Consider the following 14,165-nt stretch of genomic DNA (forward strand, 5'->3'; position numbering starts at 1 on the left):
ACCTGCAAGATATAAAGAGAGCAGCGCCCCAACCTGCAAGATATAAAAAGAGCAGCGCCCCAACCTGCAAGATATAAAAAGAACAGCGCCCCAACCTGCAAGATATAAAGAGAGCAGCGCCCCAACCTGCAAGATATAAAAAGAGCAGCGCCCCAACCTGCAAGATATAAAGAGAGCAGCGCCCCAACCTGCAAGAAAAAGAGAGCAGCGCCCCAACCGCAAGAAAAAGAGAGCAGCGCCCCAACCGCAAGAAAAGAGAGCAGCGCCCCAACCGCAAGAAAAAGAGAGCAGCGCCCCAACCGCAAGAAGAGAGCAGCGCCCCAACGCAAGAAAAAGAGAGCAGCGCCCCAACCGCAAGAAAAAAAGAGCAGCGCCCCAACCGAGAAAAAGAGAGCAGCGCCCCAACCTGCAAGAAAAAAAGAACGCGCCCCAACCGCAAGAAAAAGAGAGCAGCGCCCCAACCGCAAGAAAAAGAGAGCAGCGCCCCAACCTGCAAGAAAAAGAGAGCAGCCCCCAACCGCAAGAAAAAGAGAGCAGCGCCCCAACCTGCAAGAAAAAGAGAGCAGCGCCCCAACCTGCAAGAAAAAGAGAGCAGCGCCCCAACCGCAAGAAAAAAAGAACAGCGCCCCAACGCAAGATAAAAAAGACAAGCGCCCCAACCTGCAAGAAAAAAAGAACAGCGCCCCAACCTGCAAGATATAAAGAGAGCAGCGCCCCAACCTGCAAGATATAAAAAGAGCAGCGCCCCAACCTGCAAGATATAAAAAGAACAGCGCCCCAACCTGCAAGATATAAAGAGAGCAGCGCCCCAACCTGCAAGATATAAAAAGAGCAGCGCCCCAACCTGCAAGATATAAAGAGAGCAGCGCCCCAACCTGCAAGATATAAAGAGAGCAGCGCCCCAACCTGCAAGATATAAAGAGAGCAGCGCCCCAACCTGCAAGATATAAAGAGAGCAGCGCCCCAACCTGCAAGATATAAAGAGAGCAGCGCCCCAACCTGCAAGAAAAAGAGAGCAGCGCCCCAACCTGCAAGATATAAAGAGAGCAGCGCCCCAACCGCAAGATATAAAGAGAGCAGCGCCCCAACCGCAAGAATAAAAAGAGCAGCGCCCCAACCTGCAAGATATAAAAAGAACAGCGCCCCAACCGCAAGAAAAAGAGAGAGCGCCCCAACCTGCAAGAAAAAAAGAGAAGCGCCCAACCGCAAGAATAAAGGCACGCCCCAACGGAAAGAGAGCAGCGCCCCCCGCAAGAAAAAAGAAGCGCCCCAACCTGCAAGAAAAAGAGAGCAGCGCCCCAACCTGCAAGATATAAAGAGAGCAGCGCCCCAACCTGCAAGATATAAAAAGAGCAGCGCCCCAACCTGCAAGATATAAAGAGAGCAGCGCCCCAACCTGCAAGATATAAAGAGAGCAGCGCCCCAACCTGCAAGATATAAAGAGAGCAGCGCCCCAACCTGCAAGATATAAAGAGAGCAGCGCCCCAACCTGCAAGATATAAAGAGAGCAGCGCCCCAACCTGCAAGATATAAAGAGAGCAGCGCCCCAACCTGCAAGATATAAAAAGGCAGCGCCCCAACCTGCAAGATATAAAGAGAGCAGCGCCCCAACCTGCAAGATATAAAAAGAACAGCGCCCCAACCTGCAAGATATAAAGAGAGCAGCGCCCCAACCTGCAAGATATAAAGAGAGCAGCGCCCCAACCTGCAAGAAAAAGAGAGCAGCCCCCAACCGCAAGATAAAAGCGCCCCACCGAAGAAAAAGAGAGAGCGCCCCAGAAGAAAAGAGAGCAGCGCCCCAACCTGCAAGAAAAAAAGAAGGCCCCAAGAAAGAGAGCAGCGCCCCACCAAGAGAGCGCCCCAACCGAAAAGAGCAGCGCCCCAACCTGCAAGATATAAAAGACAGCGCCCCAACCGCAAGAAAAAAAGAAAGCGCCCCAACCGAAGAAAAAAAGAACAGCGCCCCAACCTGCAAGATATAAAGAGAGCAGCGCCCCAACCTGCAAGATATAAAAAGAGCAGCGCCCCAACCTGCAAGATATAAAAAGAACAGCGCCCCAACCTGCAAGATATAAAGAGAGCAGCGCCCCAACCTGCAAGATATAAAAAGAGCAGCGCCCCAACCTGCAAGATATAAAGAGAGCAGCGCCCCAACCTGCAAGATATAAAGAGAGCAGCGCCCCAACCTGCAAGATATAAAGAGAGCAGCGCCCCAACCTGCAAGATATAAAGAGAGCAGCGCCCCAACCTGCAAGATATAAAGAGAGCAGCGCCCCAACCTGCAAGATATAAAGAGAGCAGCGCCCCACCTGCAAGATATAAAAGAGCGCGCCCCACCTGAAGAATAAAGAGAGCAGCGCCCCACCTCAAGAAAAAGAGACACGCCCCCCAAAAAAACCCCCAACCTGCAAGAAAAAACCCCCCCCCAAACAGCGCCCCAACCAAAAGACACGCCCCCCCAAAAAAGAGAGCAGCGCCCCCCCCCCCCCCAACCCCCCCCGCAAGAACCGCCCCCCAACCCCCCCCCCGCCCCAACCAAACCCCCCAACCCCCCCCAAAACACGCCCCCCAAAAACCGCCCCCCAAGAAAACCCCCCCTCAAAACACGCCCCCCCCCCCCCCACCCCCCCACACCCCCCCAACCCCCACCCCGCCCCCCCCCCCCCCAAGGCACGCCCACCCCCCCCGCAAGAAGACCCCCCCCCCCCCCCCCCACCCCCAACCCCCAAAACCCCCAACCCCCCACCGCCCCAACCGAGCCCCCCACCACGCCCCCCAAAGAACACGCCCCCACCCCCACCCCCCCCCCACCCCCCCCCCCACCCCCACCTAAAAAAGACACGCCCCAACTGAAAAAAGACACGCCCCAACTGCAAGAAAAAAACAGCGCCCCAACCTGCAAGATATAAAGAGAGCAGCGCCCCAACCTGCAAGATATAAAAAGAGCAGCGCCCCAACCTGCAAGATATAAAGAGAGCAGCGCCCCAACCTGCAAGATATAAAGAGAGCAGCGCCCCAACCTGCAAGATATAAAGAGAGCAGCGCCCCAACCTGCAAGATATAAAGAAGAAGCAGCGCCCCAACCTGCAAGATATAAAGAGAGCAGCGCCCCAACCTGCAAGATATAAAGAGAGCAGCGCCCCAACCTGCAAGATATAAAAAGAGCAGCGCCCCAACCTGCAAGATATAAAGAGAGCAGCGCCCCAACCTGCAAGATATAAAGAGAGCAGCGCCCCAACCTGCAAGATATAAAGAGAGCAGCGCCCCAACCTGAAGAAAAAGAACAGCGCCCCAACCTGCAAGATATAAAGAGAGCAGCGCCCCACCGCAAGATATAAAGAGAGCAGCGCCCCAACTGCAAGAATAAAGAGAGCAGCGCCCCAACCTGCAAGATATAAAGAGAGCAGCGCCCCAACCTGAAGATATAAAGAGAGCAGCGCCCCAACCTGCAAGATATAAAGAGAGCAGCGCCCCAACCTGCAAGATATAAAGAGAGCAGCGCCCCAACCTGCAAGATATAAAGAGAGCAGCGCCCCAACCTGCAAGATATAAAGAGAGCAGCGCCCCAACCTGCAAGATATAAAGAGAGCAGCGCCCCAACCTGCAAGATATAAAGAGAGCAGCGCCCCAACCTGCAAGATATAAAAAGAGCAGCGCCCCAACCTGCAAGATATAAAGAGAGCAGCGCCCCAACCTGCAAGATATAAAGAGAGCAGCGCCCCAACCTGCAAGATATAAAGAGAGCAGCGCCCCAACCTGCAAGATATAAAAAGAGCAGCGCCCCAACCTGCAAGATATAAAGAGAGCAGCGCCCCAACCTGCAAGATATAAAGAGAGCAGCGCCCCAACCTGCAAGATATAAAGAGAGCAGCGCCCCAACCTGCAAGAATAAAGAGAGCAGCGCCCCAACCTGCAAGATATAAAAGAGAACGCGCCCCAACTGCAAGATATAAAGAGAGCAGCGCCCCAACCTGCAAGATATAAAAAGACAGCGCCCCAACCTGCAAGATATAAAGAGAGCAGCGCCCCAACCTGCAAGATATAAAGAGAGCAGCGCCCCAACCTGCAAGATATAAAGAGAGCAGCGCCCCAACCTGCAAGATATAAAGAGAGCAGCGCCCCAACCTGCAAGATATAAAGAGAGCAGCGCCCCAACCTGCAAGATATAAAGAGAGCAGCGCCCCAACCTGCAAGATATAAAGAGAGCAGCGCCCCAACCTGCAAGATATAAAGAGAGCAGCGCCCCAACCTGCAAGATATAAAGAGAGCAGCGCCCCAACCTGCAAGATATAAAGAGAGCAGCGCCCCAACCTGCAAGATATAAAGAGAGCAGCGCCCCAACCTGCAAGATATAAAAAGAGCAGCGCCCCAACCTGCAAGATATAAAAAGAGCAGCGCCCCAACCTGCAAGATATAAAAAGAGCAGCGCCCCAACCTGCAAGATATAAAGAGAGCAGCGCCCCAACCTGCAAGATATAAAGAGAGCAGCGCCCCAACCTGCAAGATATAAAGAGAGCAGCGCCCCAACCTGCAAGATATAAAAAGAGCAGCGCCCCAACCTGCAAGATATAAAGAGAGCAGCGCCCCAACCTGCAAGATATAAAAAGAGCAGCGCCCCAACCTGCAAGATATAAAGAGAGCAGCGCCCCAACCTGCAAGATATAAAGAGAGCAGCGCCCCAACCTGCAAGATATAAAGAGAGCAGCGCCCCAACCTGCAAGATATAAAGAGAGCAGCGCCCCAACCTGCAAGATATAAAGAGAGCAGCGCCCCAACCTGCAAGATATAAAGAGAGCAGCGCCCCAACCTGCAAGATATAAAAAGAGCAGCGCCCCAACCTGCAAGATATAAAAAGAGCAGCGCCCCAACCTGCAAGATATAAAAAGAGCAGCGCCCCAACCTGCAAGATATAAAGAGAGCAGCGCCCCAACCTGCAAGATATAAAGAGAGCAGCGCCCCAACCTGCAAGATATAAAAAGAGCAGCGCCCCAACCTGCAAGATATAAAAAGAACAGCGCCCCAACCTGCAAGATATAAAGAGAGCAGCGCCCCAACCTGCAAGATATAAAAAGAGCAGCGCCCCAACCTGCAAGATATAAAGAGAGCAGCGCCCCAACCTGCAAGATATAAAGAGAGCAGCGCCCCAACCTGCAAGATATAAAAAGAGCAGCGCCCCAACCTGCAAGATATAAAGAGAGCAGCGCCCCAACCTGCAAGATATAAAGAGAGCAGCGCCCCAACCTGCAAGATATAAAGAGAGCAGCGCCCCAACCTGCAAGATATAAAGAGAGCAGCGCCCCAACCTGCAAGATATAAAGAGAGCAGCGCCCCAACCGCAAGAAAAAGAGAGCAGCGCCCCAACCTGCAAGATATAAAAAGAGCAGCGCCCCAACCTGCAAGATATAAAGAGAGCAGCGCCCCAACCTGCAAGATATAAAGAGAGCAGCGCCCCAACCTGCAAGATATAAAGAGAGCAGCGCCCCAACCTGCAAGATATAAAAGACAGCGCCCCAACCTGCAAGATATAAAGAGAGCAGCGCCCCAACCTGCAAGATATAAAGAGAGCAGCGCCCCAACCTGCAAGATATAAAAAGAGCAGCGCCCCAACCTGCAAGATATAAAGAGAGCAGCGCCCCAACCTGCAAGATATAAAGAGAGCAGCGCCCCAACCTGCAAGATATAAAGAGAGCAGCGCCCCAACCTGCAAGATATAAAAAGAGCAGCGCCCCAACCTGCAAGATATAAAGAGAGCAGCGCCCCAACCTGCAAGATATAAAGAGAGCAGCGCCCCAACCTGCAAGATATAAAGAGAGCAGCGCCCCAACCTGCAAGATATAAAAAGAGCAGCGCCCCAACCTGCAAGATATAAAGAGAGCAGCGCCCCAACCTGCAAGATATAAAGAGAGCAGCGCCCCAACCTGCAAGATATAAAAAGAGCAGCGCCCCAACCTGCAAGATATAAAGAGAGCAGCGCCCCAACCTGCAAGATATAAAGAGAGCAGCGCCCCAACCTGCAAGATATAAAGAGAGCAGCGCCCCAACCTGCAAGATATAAAAAGAACAGCGCCCCAACCTGCAAGATAAAAGAGAGCAGCGCCCCAACCGCAAGATAAAAGAGAGCAGCGCCCCAACCGCAAGAAAAAGAGAGCAGCGCCCCAACCGCAAGAAAAGACAGCGCCCCAACCTGCAAGATATAAAGAGAGCAGCGCCCCAACCGCAAGAATAAAGAGAGCAGCGCCCCAACCTGCAAGAAAAAGAGAGCAGCGCCCCAACCTGCAAGATATAAAGAGAGCAGCGCCCCAACCTGCAAGATATAAAAGAGCAGCGCCCCAACCTGCAAGATATAAAGAGAGCAGCGCCCCAACCTGCAAGATATAAAGAGAGCAGCGCCCCAACCTGCAAGATATAAAGAGAGCAGCGCCCCAACCTGCAAGATATAAAAAGAGCAGCGCCCCAACCTGCAAGATATAAAGAGAGCAGCGCCCCAACCTGCAAGATATAAAGAGAGCAGCGCCCCAACCTGCAAGATATAAAGAGAGCAGCGCCCCAACCTGCAAGATATAAAAAGAGCAGCGCCCCAACCTGCAAGATATAAAAAGAACAGCGCCCCAACCTGCAAGATATAAAGAGAGCAGCGCCCCAACCTGCAAGATATAAAAAGAGAAGCGCCCCAACCTGCAAGATATAAAGAGAGCAGCGCCCCAACCTGCAAGATATAAAGAGAGCAGCGCCCCAACCTGCAAGATATAATAAGGACAGCGCCCCAACCTGCAAGATATAAAGAGAGCAGCGCCCCAACCTGCAAGATATAAAGAGAGCAGCGCCCCAACCTGCAAGATATAAAGAGAGCAGCGCCCCAACCTGCAAGATATAAAAAGAGCAGCGCCCCAACCTGCAAGATATAAAGAGAGCAGCGCCCCAACCTGCAAGATATAAAGAGAGCAGCGCCCCAACCTGCAAGATATAAAGAGAGCAGCGCCCCAACCTGCAAGATATAAAGAGAGCAGCGCCCCAACCTGCAAGATATAAAGAGAGCAGCGCCCCAACCTGCAAGATATAAAGAGAGCAGCGCCCCAACCTGCAAGATATAAAGAGAGCAGCGCCCCAACCTGCAAGATATAAAGAGAGCAGCGCCCCAACCTGCAAGATATAAAAAGAGCAGCGCCCCAACCTGCAAGATATAAAAAGAAAGAGAGCAGCGCCCCAACCTGCAAGATATTAGTAAAATATAGTTAGCTAGTAGTGCAAGACCTGAAATTAAAAAAAAAAAGAGAGGGAGATAGTAGTGCACACGACTGACAACCAAAGAATATCTCAATATGTGCGTTACGAAGTTTGGATATTTTGTATTCTGTGATTTGTAATCCGTACATGTGATTTGTATGTAGTCTCTTGGGTATTCTGTGTTAAAAGTATTTAAGCAAGTGCTTAGCAAGAGTTCATTCTCTCGGCGTGTTACCAGCACTGTTTCAGTTAATTTTGTGATGCGTGTCGAACGAAGAGCTCGGCGGAGTTGGTCCTAAAGTGCTTGAAGCGATCAAGCAAATTTTTTGACAGCCGTTCAGTAGTTCATAACCATGGGTTCCAAATTTTTCGACAGCCGTTCAGTAGTTCATAACCGTGCGTTCAGAAAAAATTACAAGCCGTTCAGACGTGCAGTTTCATCCCTTCCACATGGCTTTGTGAGCCGTGCGTTACCCGTTCGGTAACCGTGTATTTTGCCTGTTCGGTATAAAGCCCTTAGTGTACGTTTTTGCGTGAGAGGTCACATTTAACTACAGTTATCGAGTCTAGGCTAGCCGACTTTAAGCGAGATTTATCCGATGAGCGTGATTCTTCAGTTGCTGCCTTGGTTAAAGGAGTTAAGGAGGCAACAAGAAGCAATACAAGCATCAATGGCAAGTTCTTGATTGGCTTTCCGATGCTAGAGATTACCTGGCCAGTGTGAAGTACGAAAAAGCGAAGAAAGCCATCAAAGAAGGTAGAAGCCTGACTAATAGCGCATTAAGGTAATTAAGTTTACTGATAGGAGTGAGTTTGGCTGTTCGACAGTTGGCGAATATTTATCGGACGAGTTGGCTTCAAATTCTAAGGACGAGAAACGCAATTTTTCGTTCTGAGAGGCGTGCAGAGAGTTGTTCTAAATAAGCAGTGAGTTGTTATAGGGTCACAAATGGAGGGACACGAAGACGCCTCCTAATTTTGCATCGTTTTCGTCTGCGAGATTTGGTTCCACAAGTTCCACAAGTGGGATTCAATCATGTCAAATCATGATTTAATTTGGGGCGTTGTATAAAAAGAACATTCAAGTGATTTGTGTATATTTTTCATGTCAATCATTTAATTTGGGTCATTGCATATAATCACAATTCACTGGTGATTTGTGTATTTTCATGTCACCATTTAATTTGCAGCATTGAATATAATGAACATTCAACTGATTTGTGTATTTTCGTGTAACATTATATTTTATTGTGGCATTGAGTATAATGAACATTCAACTGATTTGTGTATTTTCATGTCACATAATTTAATCTGGGACATTGAATAAAAAGAACATTCAAGTGATTTGTGTATATTTTTCATCTGTTGTCAATCATTTAATTTGGGGCATTGCATATAATCACCATTCAAGTGATTTGTGTATTTTCGTGTCACCATTCAATTTGCAGAATTGAATATAATGAACATTCAACTGATTTGTGTATTTTCGTGTCACATTATATTTATATTTTATTAATAAAACGAACATTCAAGTGATTTGTATATATTTTTCAGGTCACATCCTTTAATTTGGTGCATTGAATTTTATATACATTCAACTGATTTGTGTATTTTCACGTCACACCATGATTTATTTTGGAGCATTGCAGATAACTGAACATTGAAGTGATTTGTTTATTTTCATGTCACCATGATTTAATTTGAATAATAATAATAATAATGTTCTTTGCCCAGGGAGCTCACATCACCAAAGGTGTTATTCAGTGAGGCCCTGCACTTTCAAGTGATTTTTGTATTTTCATGTCACATCATTTAATTTGCAGCATTGAATATAATGAACATTCAACTGATATGTGTATTTTCGTGTCACATTATATTTATATTTTATTAATAAAACGAACATTCAAGTGATTTGTATATATTTTTCATGTCAATCATTTAATTTGGGGCATTGCATATAATGAACATTCAAGTGATTTGTGTATTTTCATGTCACAATTTAAACTGGGTATTCAGGGGCGGATCCAGGATTTTTCAAAGGGGGGTGGCTGTAAACCCATATTTTTTCGGGGGGGGGGGGGGTTGGGCTTTTAGGCAGTTTGTTTTGAAAGGGGAAGTTAAATGAGTTTGGATGTGAGGCCCATATTGAATGGAGCCGAAGGCTCCATCCGCCTAGGGGGGTCTGGGGCATGCCCCCTCAGAAAATTTTGAAAAGTTGAAGCCCTTAGACGTGATTTCCGCGATTCTGAGCAGCTTTATACAGCTGTCAATTAAGTTATTAAACCACTGTTTTTCCTTATAATTTGCAAAATATTCTTTCCAACTTACCTTAGTTGTATGGAGAAAAAGTCTAGTTGACAGGCCAGGACTACAGGAAAGAAAGATATGCGTTTGCTCACCCACAGCGTGAATTTTTAGCCCTTGGCAAGTGCCTGGGGACAATGCGACTTTGCTTGTTTGTGAAATCGCCAGCGAAAGGAGGACACCGCTAAAAAGATGTAAATGGAGAAGAATCTCAAGGTATAACTCTCGAAAGTTAGAATTCTTTTTTTTTCAAATTATACACACACGTTTTTTACATTAAGCCAGAAGTCGTAAAACAGGCTGTCGAAAATCCCTATTTTGGAAAAAATGGCCTTTCCTACTTGACGGCCGCCGACTGAAAGGTTGATGTACATTGTCCTTTTTTCTATTTTAATATGTTCATTTTCATTTTTTCTGGTGGATCAAGGGGGGTGGCTAGCCACCCAATCCACCCCCTGGATCCGCCCCTGGTATTGAATAAAAAGAACATTCAAGTGATTTGTGTATATTTTTCATGTCAATCATTTAATTTGGGGCATTGCATATAATGAACATTCAAGTGATTTGTGTATTTTCATGTCACCATTTAATTTGCAGCATTGAATATAATGAACATTCAACTGATTTGTGTATTTTCATGTCACATAATTTAATCTGGGACATTGAATAAAAAGAACATTCAAGTGATTTGTGTATATTTTTCATCTGTTGTCAATCATTTAATTTGCAGCATTGAATATATAATGAACATTCAACTGTTTTGTGTGGTTTCATGTCAAATCATGATTTAATTTGGAGCATTAATTACATATAATGAACATTCAACTGATTTGTGTATTTTCATGTCACATTATATTTTATTGTCAGTAGTATTGAATACAATGAACATTCAAGTGATTTGTGTATATTTTTCATCTGATGTCAATCATTTAATTTGGGGCATTGAATATAAATTATAAACATTCGACTGATTTGTCTATTTTCATGTAACACCATGATTTAATTTCGGGCATTGAATATAATCGAAATTTTAAGTGATTTTTGTATTTTATGTCACCCCTTTAATTTTTTAGTGTTGAATATAATTGTAAATTTAAGTCAATTGTGTATTTTCATGTCACACCATTTTTTTCGAGCATTAAATATAATTGAACATTCAACTAATTTTTGTATTTTCATGCAGTCACCATTTAATTTGGGGCATTGCATATAATGAACATCCAACTGATTTGTGTATTTTTATGTCACATTATATCATATTGTAGTATTGAATACAATGAACATTAAGTGATTTGTGTATATTTTTCATGTCAATCATTTAATTTGGGGCATTGCATATAATGAACATTCAACGTGATTTGTGTGGTTTCATGTCAAATCATGATTTAATTTGGAGCATTAATTACATATAATGAACATTCAACTGATTTGTGTATTTTCATGTCACATTATATTTTTTTGTCAGTAGTATTCAGTTGAATACAATGAACATTCAAGTGATTTGTGTGTTTTCATGTCAAATCATGATTTAATTTGGAGCATAATTACATATAAATTATGTATATTCAACTGAGTTGTGTATTTTCATGTCACATAATTTAATTTGGAGCATTGAATTTAATAAACATTCAACTGATTTGTCTATTGTCATGTCACACCAAGATTTAATTTGGGGGCATTGAATATAATCGAACTTTCAAGTGATTTGTGTATTTTTATGTCACCCCTTTAATTTTTTAGTATTGAATATAATTGTAAATTTAAGTTAATTGTGTATTTCCATGTCACAGCATTTTTTTGGAGCATTGAATATGATTGAACATTCAACTGATTTGTGTATTTTTGTCACACCATTTAATTTGGAGGATTGAATATAATTGAACATTCAACCTATTTGTGTATTTTCAGGTCACATCCTTTAATTTGGTGCATTGAATATTATGTACATTCAACTGATTTGTGTATTTTCATGTCACCATGATTTAATTTGGAGCATTGAATATAATGAACTTTCAAGTGATTTGTGTATTTTCATGTCACATAAATTTAATCTGGGACATTGAATAAAAAGAACATTCAAGTGATTTGTGTATATTTTTCATCTTTTGTCAATCATTTAATTTGGGGCATTGCATATAATGAACATTCAAGTGATTTGTGTGGTTTCATGTCAAATCATGATTTAATTTGGAGCATTAACTACATATAATGAACATTCAACTGAGTTGGTATTTTCATGTCACATAATTTAATTTGGAGCATTGAATATAATAAACATTCAACTGATTTGTGTATTTTCATGTCACAAAATTAGATTTAATCTGGGACATTGAATAAAAAGAACATTCAAGTGATTTGTGTATATTTTTCATCTGATGTCAATCATTTAATTTGGGGCATTGAATATAAATTATAAACATTCGACTGATTTGTCTATTTTCATGTAACACCATGATTTAATTTCGGGCATTGAATATAATCGAAATTTTTAAGTGATTTTTGTATTTAATTTTTTAGTGTTGAATATAATTGTAAATTTAAGTCAATTGTGTATTTTCATGTCACACCATTTTTTTCGAGCATTAAATATAATTGAACATTCAACTAATTTTTGTATTTTCATGCAGTCACCATTTAATTTGGGGCATTGCATATAATGAACATCCAACTGATTTGTGTATTTTTATGTCACATTATATCATATTGTAGTATTGAATACAATGAACATTCAAGTGATTTGTGTATATTTTTCATGTCAATCATTTAATTTGGGGCATTGCATATAATGAACATTCAAGGCGTGATTTGTGTGGTTTCATGTCAAATCATGATTTAATTTGGAGCATTAATTACATATAATGAACATTCAACTGATTTGTGTATTTTCATGTCACATGGTATATTTTTTTGTCAGTAGTATTCAGTTGAATACAATGAACATTCAAGTGATTTGTGTGTTTTCATGTCAAATCATGATTTAATTTGGAGCATAATTACATATAAATTATGTATATTCAACTGAGTTGTGTATTTTCATGTCACATAATTTAATTTGGAGCATTGAATTTAATAAACATTCAACTGATTTGTCTATTGTCATGTCACACCATGATTTAATTTGGGGGCATTGAATATAATCGAGCTTTCAAGTGATTTGTGTATTTTTATGTCACCCCTTTAATTTTTTAGTATTGAATATAATTGTAAATTTAAGTTAATTGTGTATTTCCATGTCACACCATTTTTTTGGAGCATTGAATATGATTGAACATTCAACTGATTTGTGTATTTTTGTCACACCATTTAATTTGGAGGATTGAATATAATTGAACATTCAACCTATTTGTGTATTTTCAGGGTCACATCCTTTAATTTGGTGCATTGAATTTTATATACATTCAACTGATTTGTGTATTTTCATGTCACCATGATTTAATTTGGAGCATTGAATATAATGAACTTTCAAGTGATTTTTGTATTTTCATGTCACACCATAATTTAATTTTCCCCATAGAACCATACTAACCACTGCTGGAAAGAACTTGACGGCGGATTTTGTTGCCAAGGTAACGCTGAGAACATCGCACCATGAATCTGATGAATTGACCATGAAGTTTATTGACTGCTCACTCAAGACAGCTTGACTGATTGGTTATTGAGCATAGGATAAACTGAAATGAAAATTAATTATGCGTCAGTTTTTACTTAAAGCTAAAGTATTGCTAAGAAGTCCTTTTAGTTTTTTAATTAATGAATGTCCCCTTTTTTTCAGTTACTTCTTGACAGAAGCAGAAAGACTCATTCCCGGGACTCGTTCAATGTGTTTTTGTAAAAGTGAAGAAATTTTGGTTGCATTGTATTACTCGTAAATTTTTAACAGTTATTTTTGCACTCCGCACATTTCTTTGAAATAAATGTTCTTCTTGGCAAGGAAGGTTAAGTCGCTGTTAATTCGATACGGCGACCAAACCTCGGGCTGACAAACACGTTATACATGTATATTCAGATAAACGTACCTTTTTAAGTGTTTGAGTGGCCATGATTTTTGTTCTTTCTTTGGAAGCTTGCATCTGAAATTGACAAGAGAAAAGGAGCTGGGTTATTACGCCAGCAACATACTATACAGTTGTTTCGAGAAAGGTCAAAACATAAGTGCACCTCACGGTCTTGGTATTCACTGGAAATTTGCATATTGGCCTTGAGGAAATGTACGAATTAAGGTCTTTGACGAGTCTCTTGGCAGAGAGGAAATATGCGTGTCAGACTAGCCACTTTAATTTTAAATCCTTTCTATATGGAAAATTAACCTTAGCTATTAGTGGAACAAATAAACAGGTTACGATACAAGATGCTAGATTCCTTCTTGTCTATGAACAAATAAAGCATATTGGTGTGTCAGACAAGCAAAGAGCATTCCTGCCATCAAGTATTTTCTTACGTGCGGCCGCATTGACGTGTAGAGGCCATTTACTCCCCTTTGCAAAAAAAAAAAACAACAAATCTTCCCTTCCCTGGGCCAAGTTTTAGTCAAATTCCATAGAGTGGGGAAGGCAATTGCTGTCAAATGCCCCACATCTGTCCGACCCCACCCCACTCATTTTTGGGCTTGATAATGATAAATGCATAAATAAGTGGCC

General features: G+C 43.0%; 1 protein-coding gene and 1 long non-coding RNA gene across 5 annotated transcripts in view; one reads left to right on the forward strand and one right to left on the reverse strand.

Moving 5' to 3' along the window:
- Positions 1-13,877, forward strand: part of LOC144647306 (uncharacterized) — a 29,359-nt gene extending 15,482 nt beyond the window's left edge. For 2 of the 4 annotated variants that reach the window (XR_013569562.1, XR_013569563.1), the window contains 2 exons: positions 13,043-13,094; positions 13,301-13,877. This is a non-coding gene — a long non-coding RNA (uncharacterized LOC144647306). Of the gene's footprint in view, positions 1-13,042 lie in introns of all 4 variants that reach the window. The other 2 variants (XR_013569559.1, XR_013569561.1) reach the window with 1 other exon arrangement.
- LOC144647262 (RNA N(6)-adenosine-methyltransferase mettl16-like) overlaps positions 9,983-14,165 on the reverse strand; it is a 176,192-nt gene continuing 172,009 nt past the window's right edge. Inside the window, exon 8 of the transcript XR_013569552.1 lies at positions 9,983-9,998. The gene's annotated coding sequence lies outside the window, so the exon portion shown is untranslated. The remainder of the gene's footprint in view (positions 9,999-14,165) is intronic.

The sequence above is a fragment of the Oculina patagonica genome, chromosome 3, assembly GCF_052425735.1.
Source record: "Oculina patagonica isolate OP01 chromosome 3, crgOcupat, whole genome shotgun sequence".
In the NCBI taxonomy this organism is placed as follows: Eukaryota; Metazoa; Cnidaria; class Anthozoa; order Scleractinia; family Oculinidae; genus Oculina; species Oculina patagonica.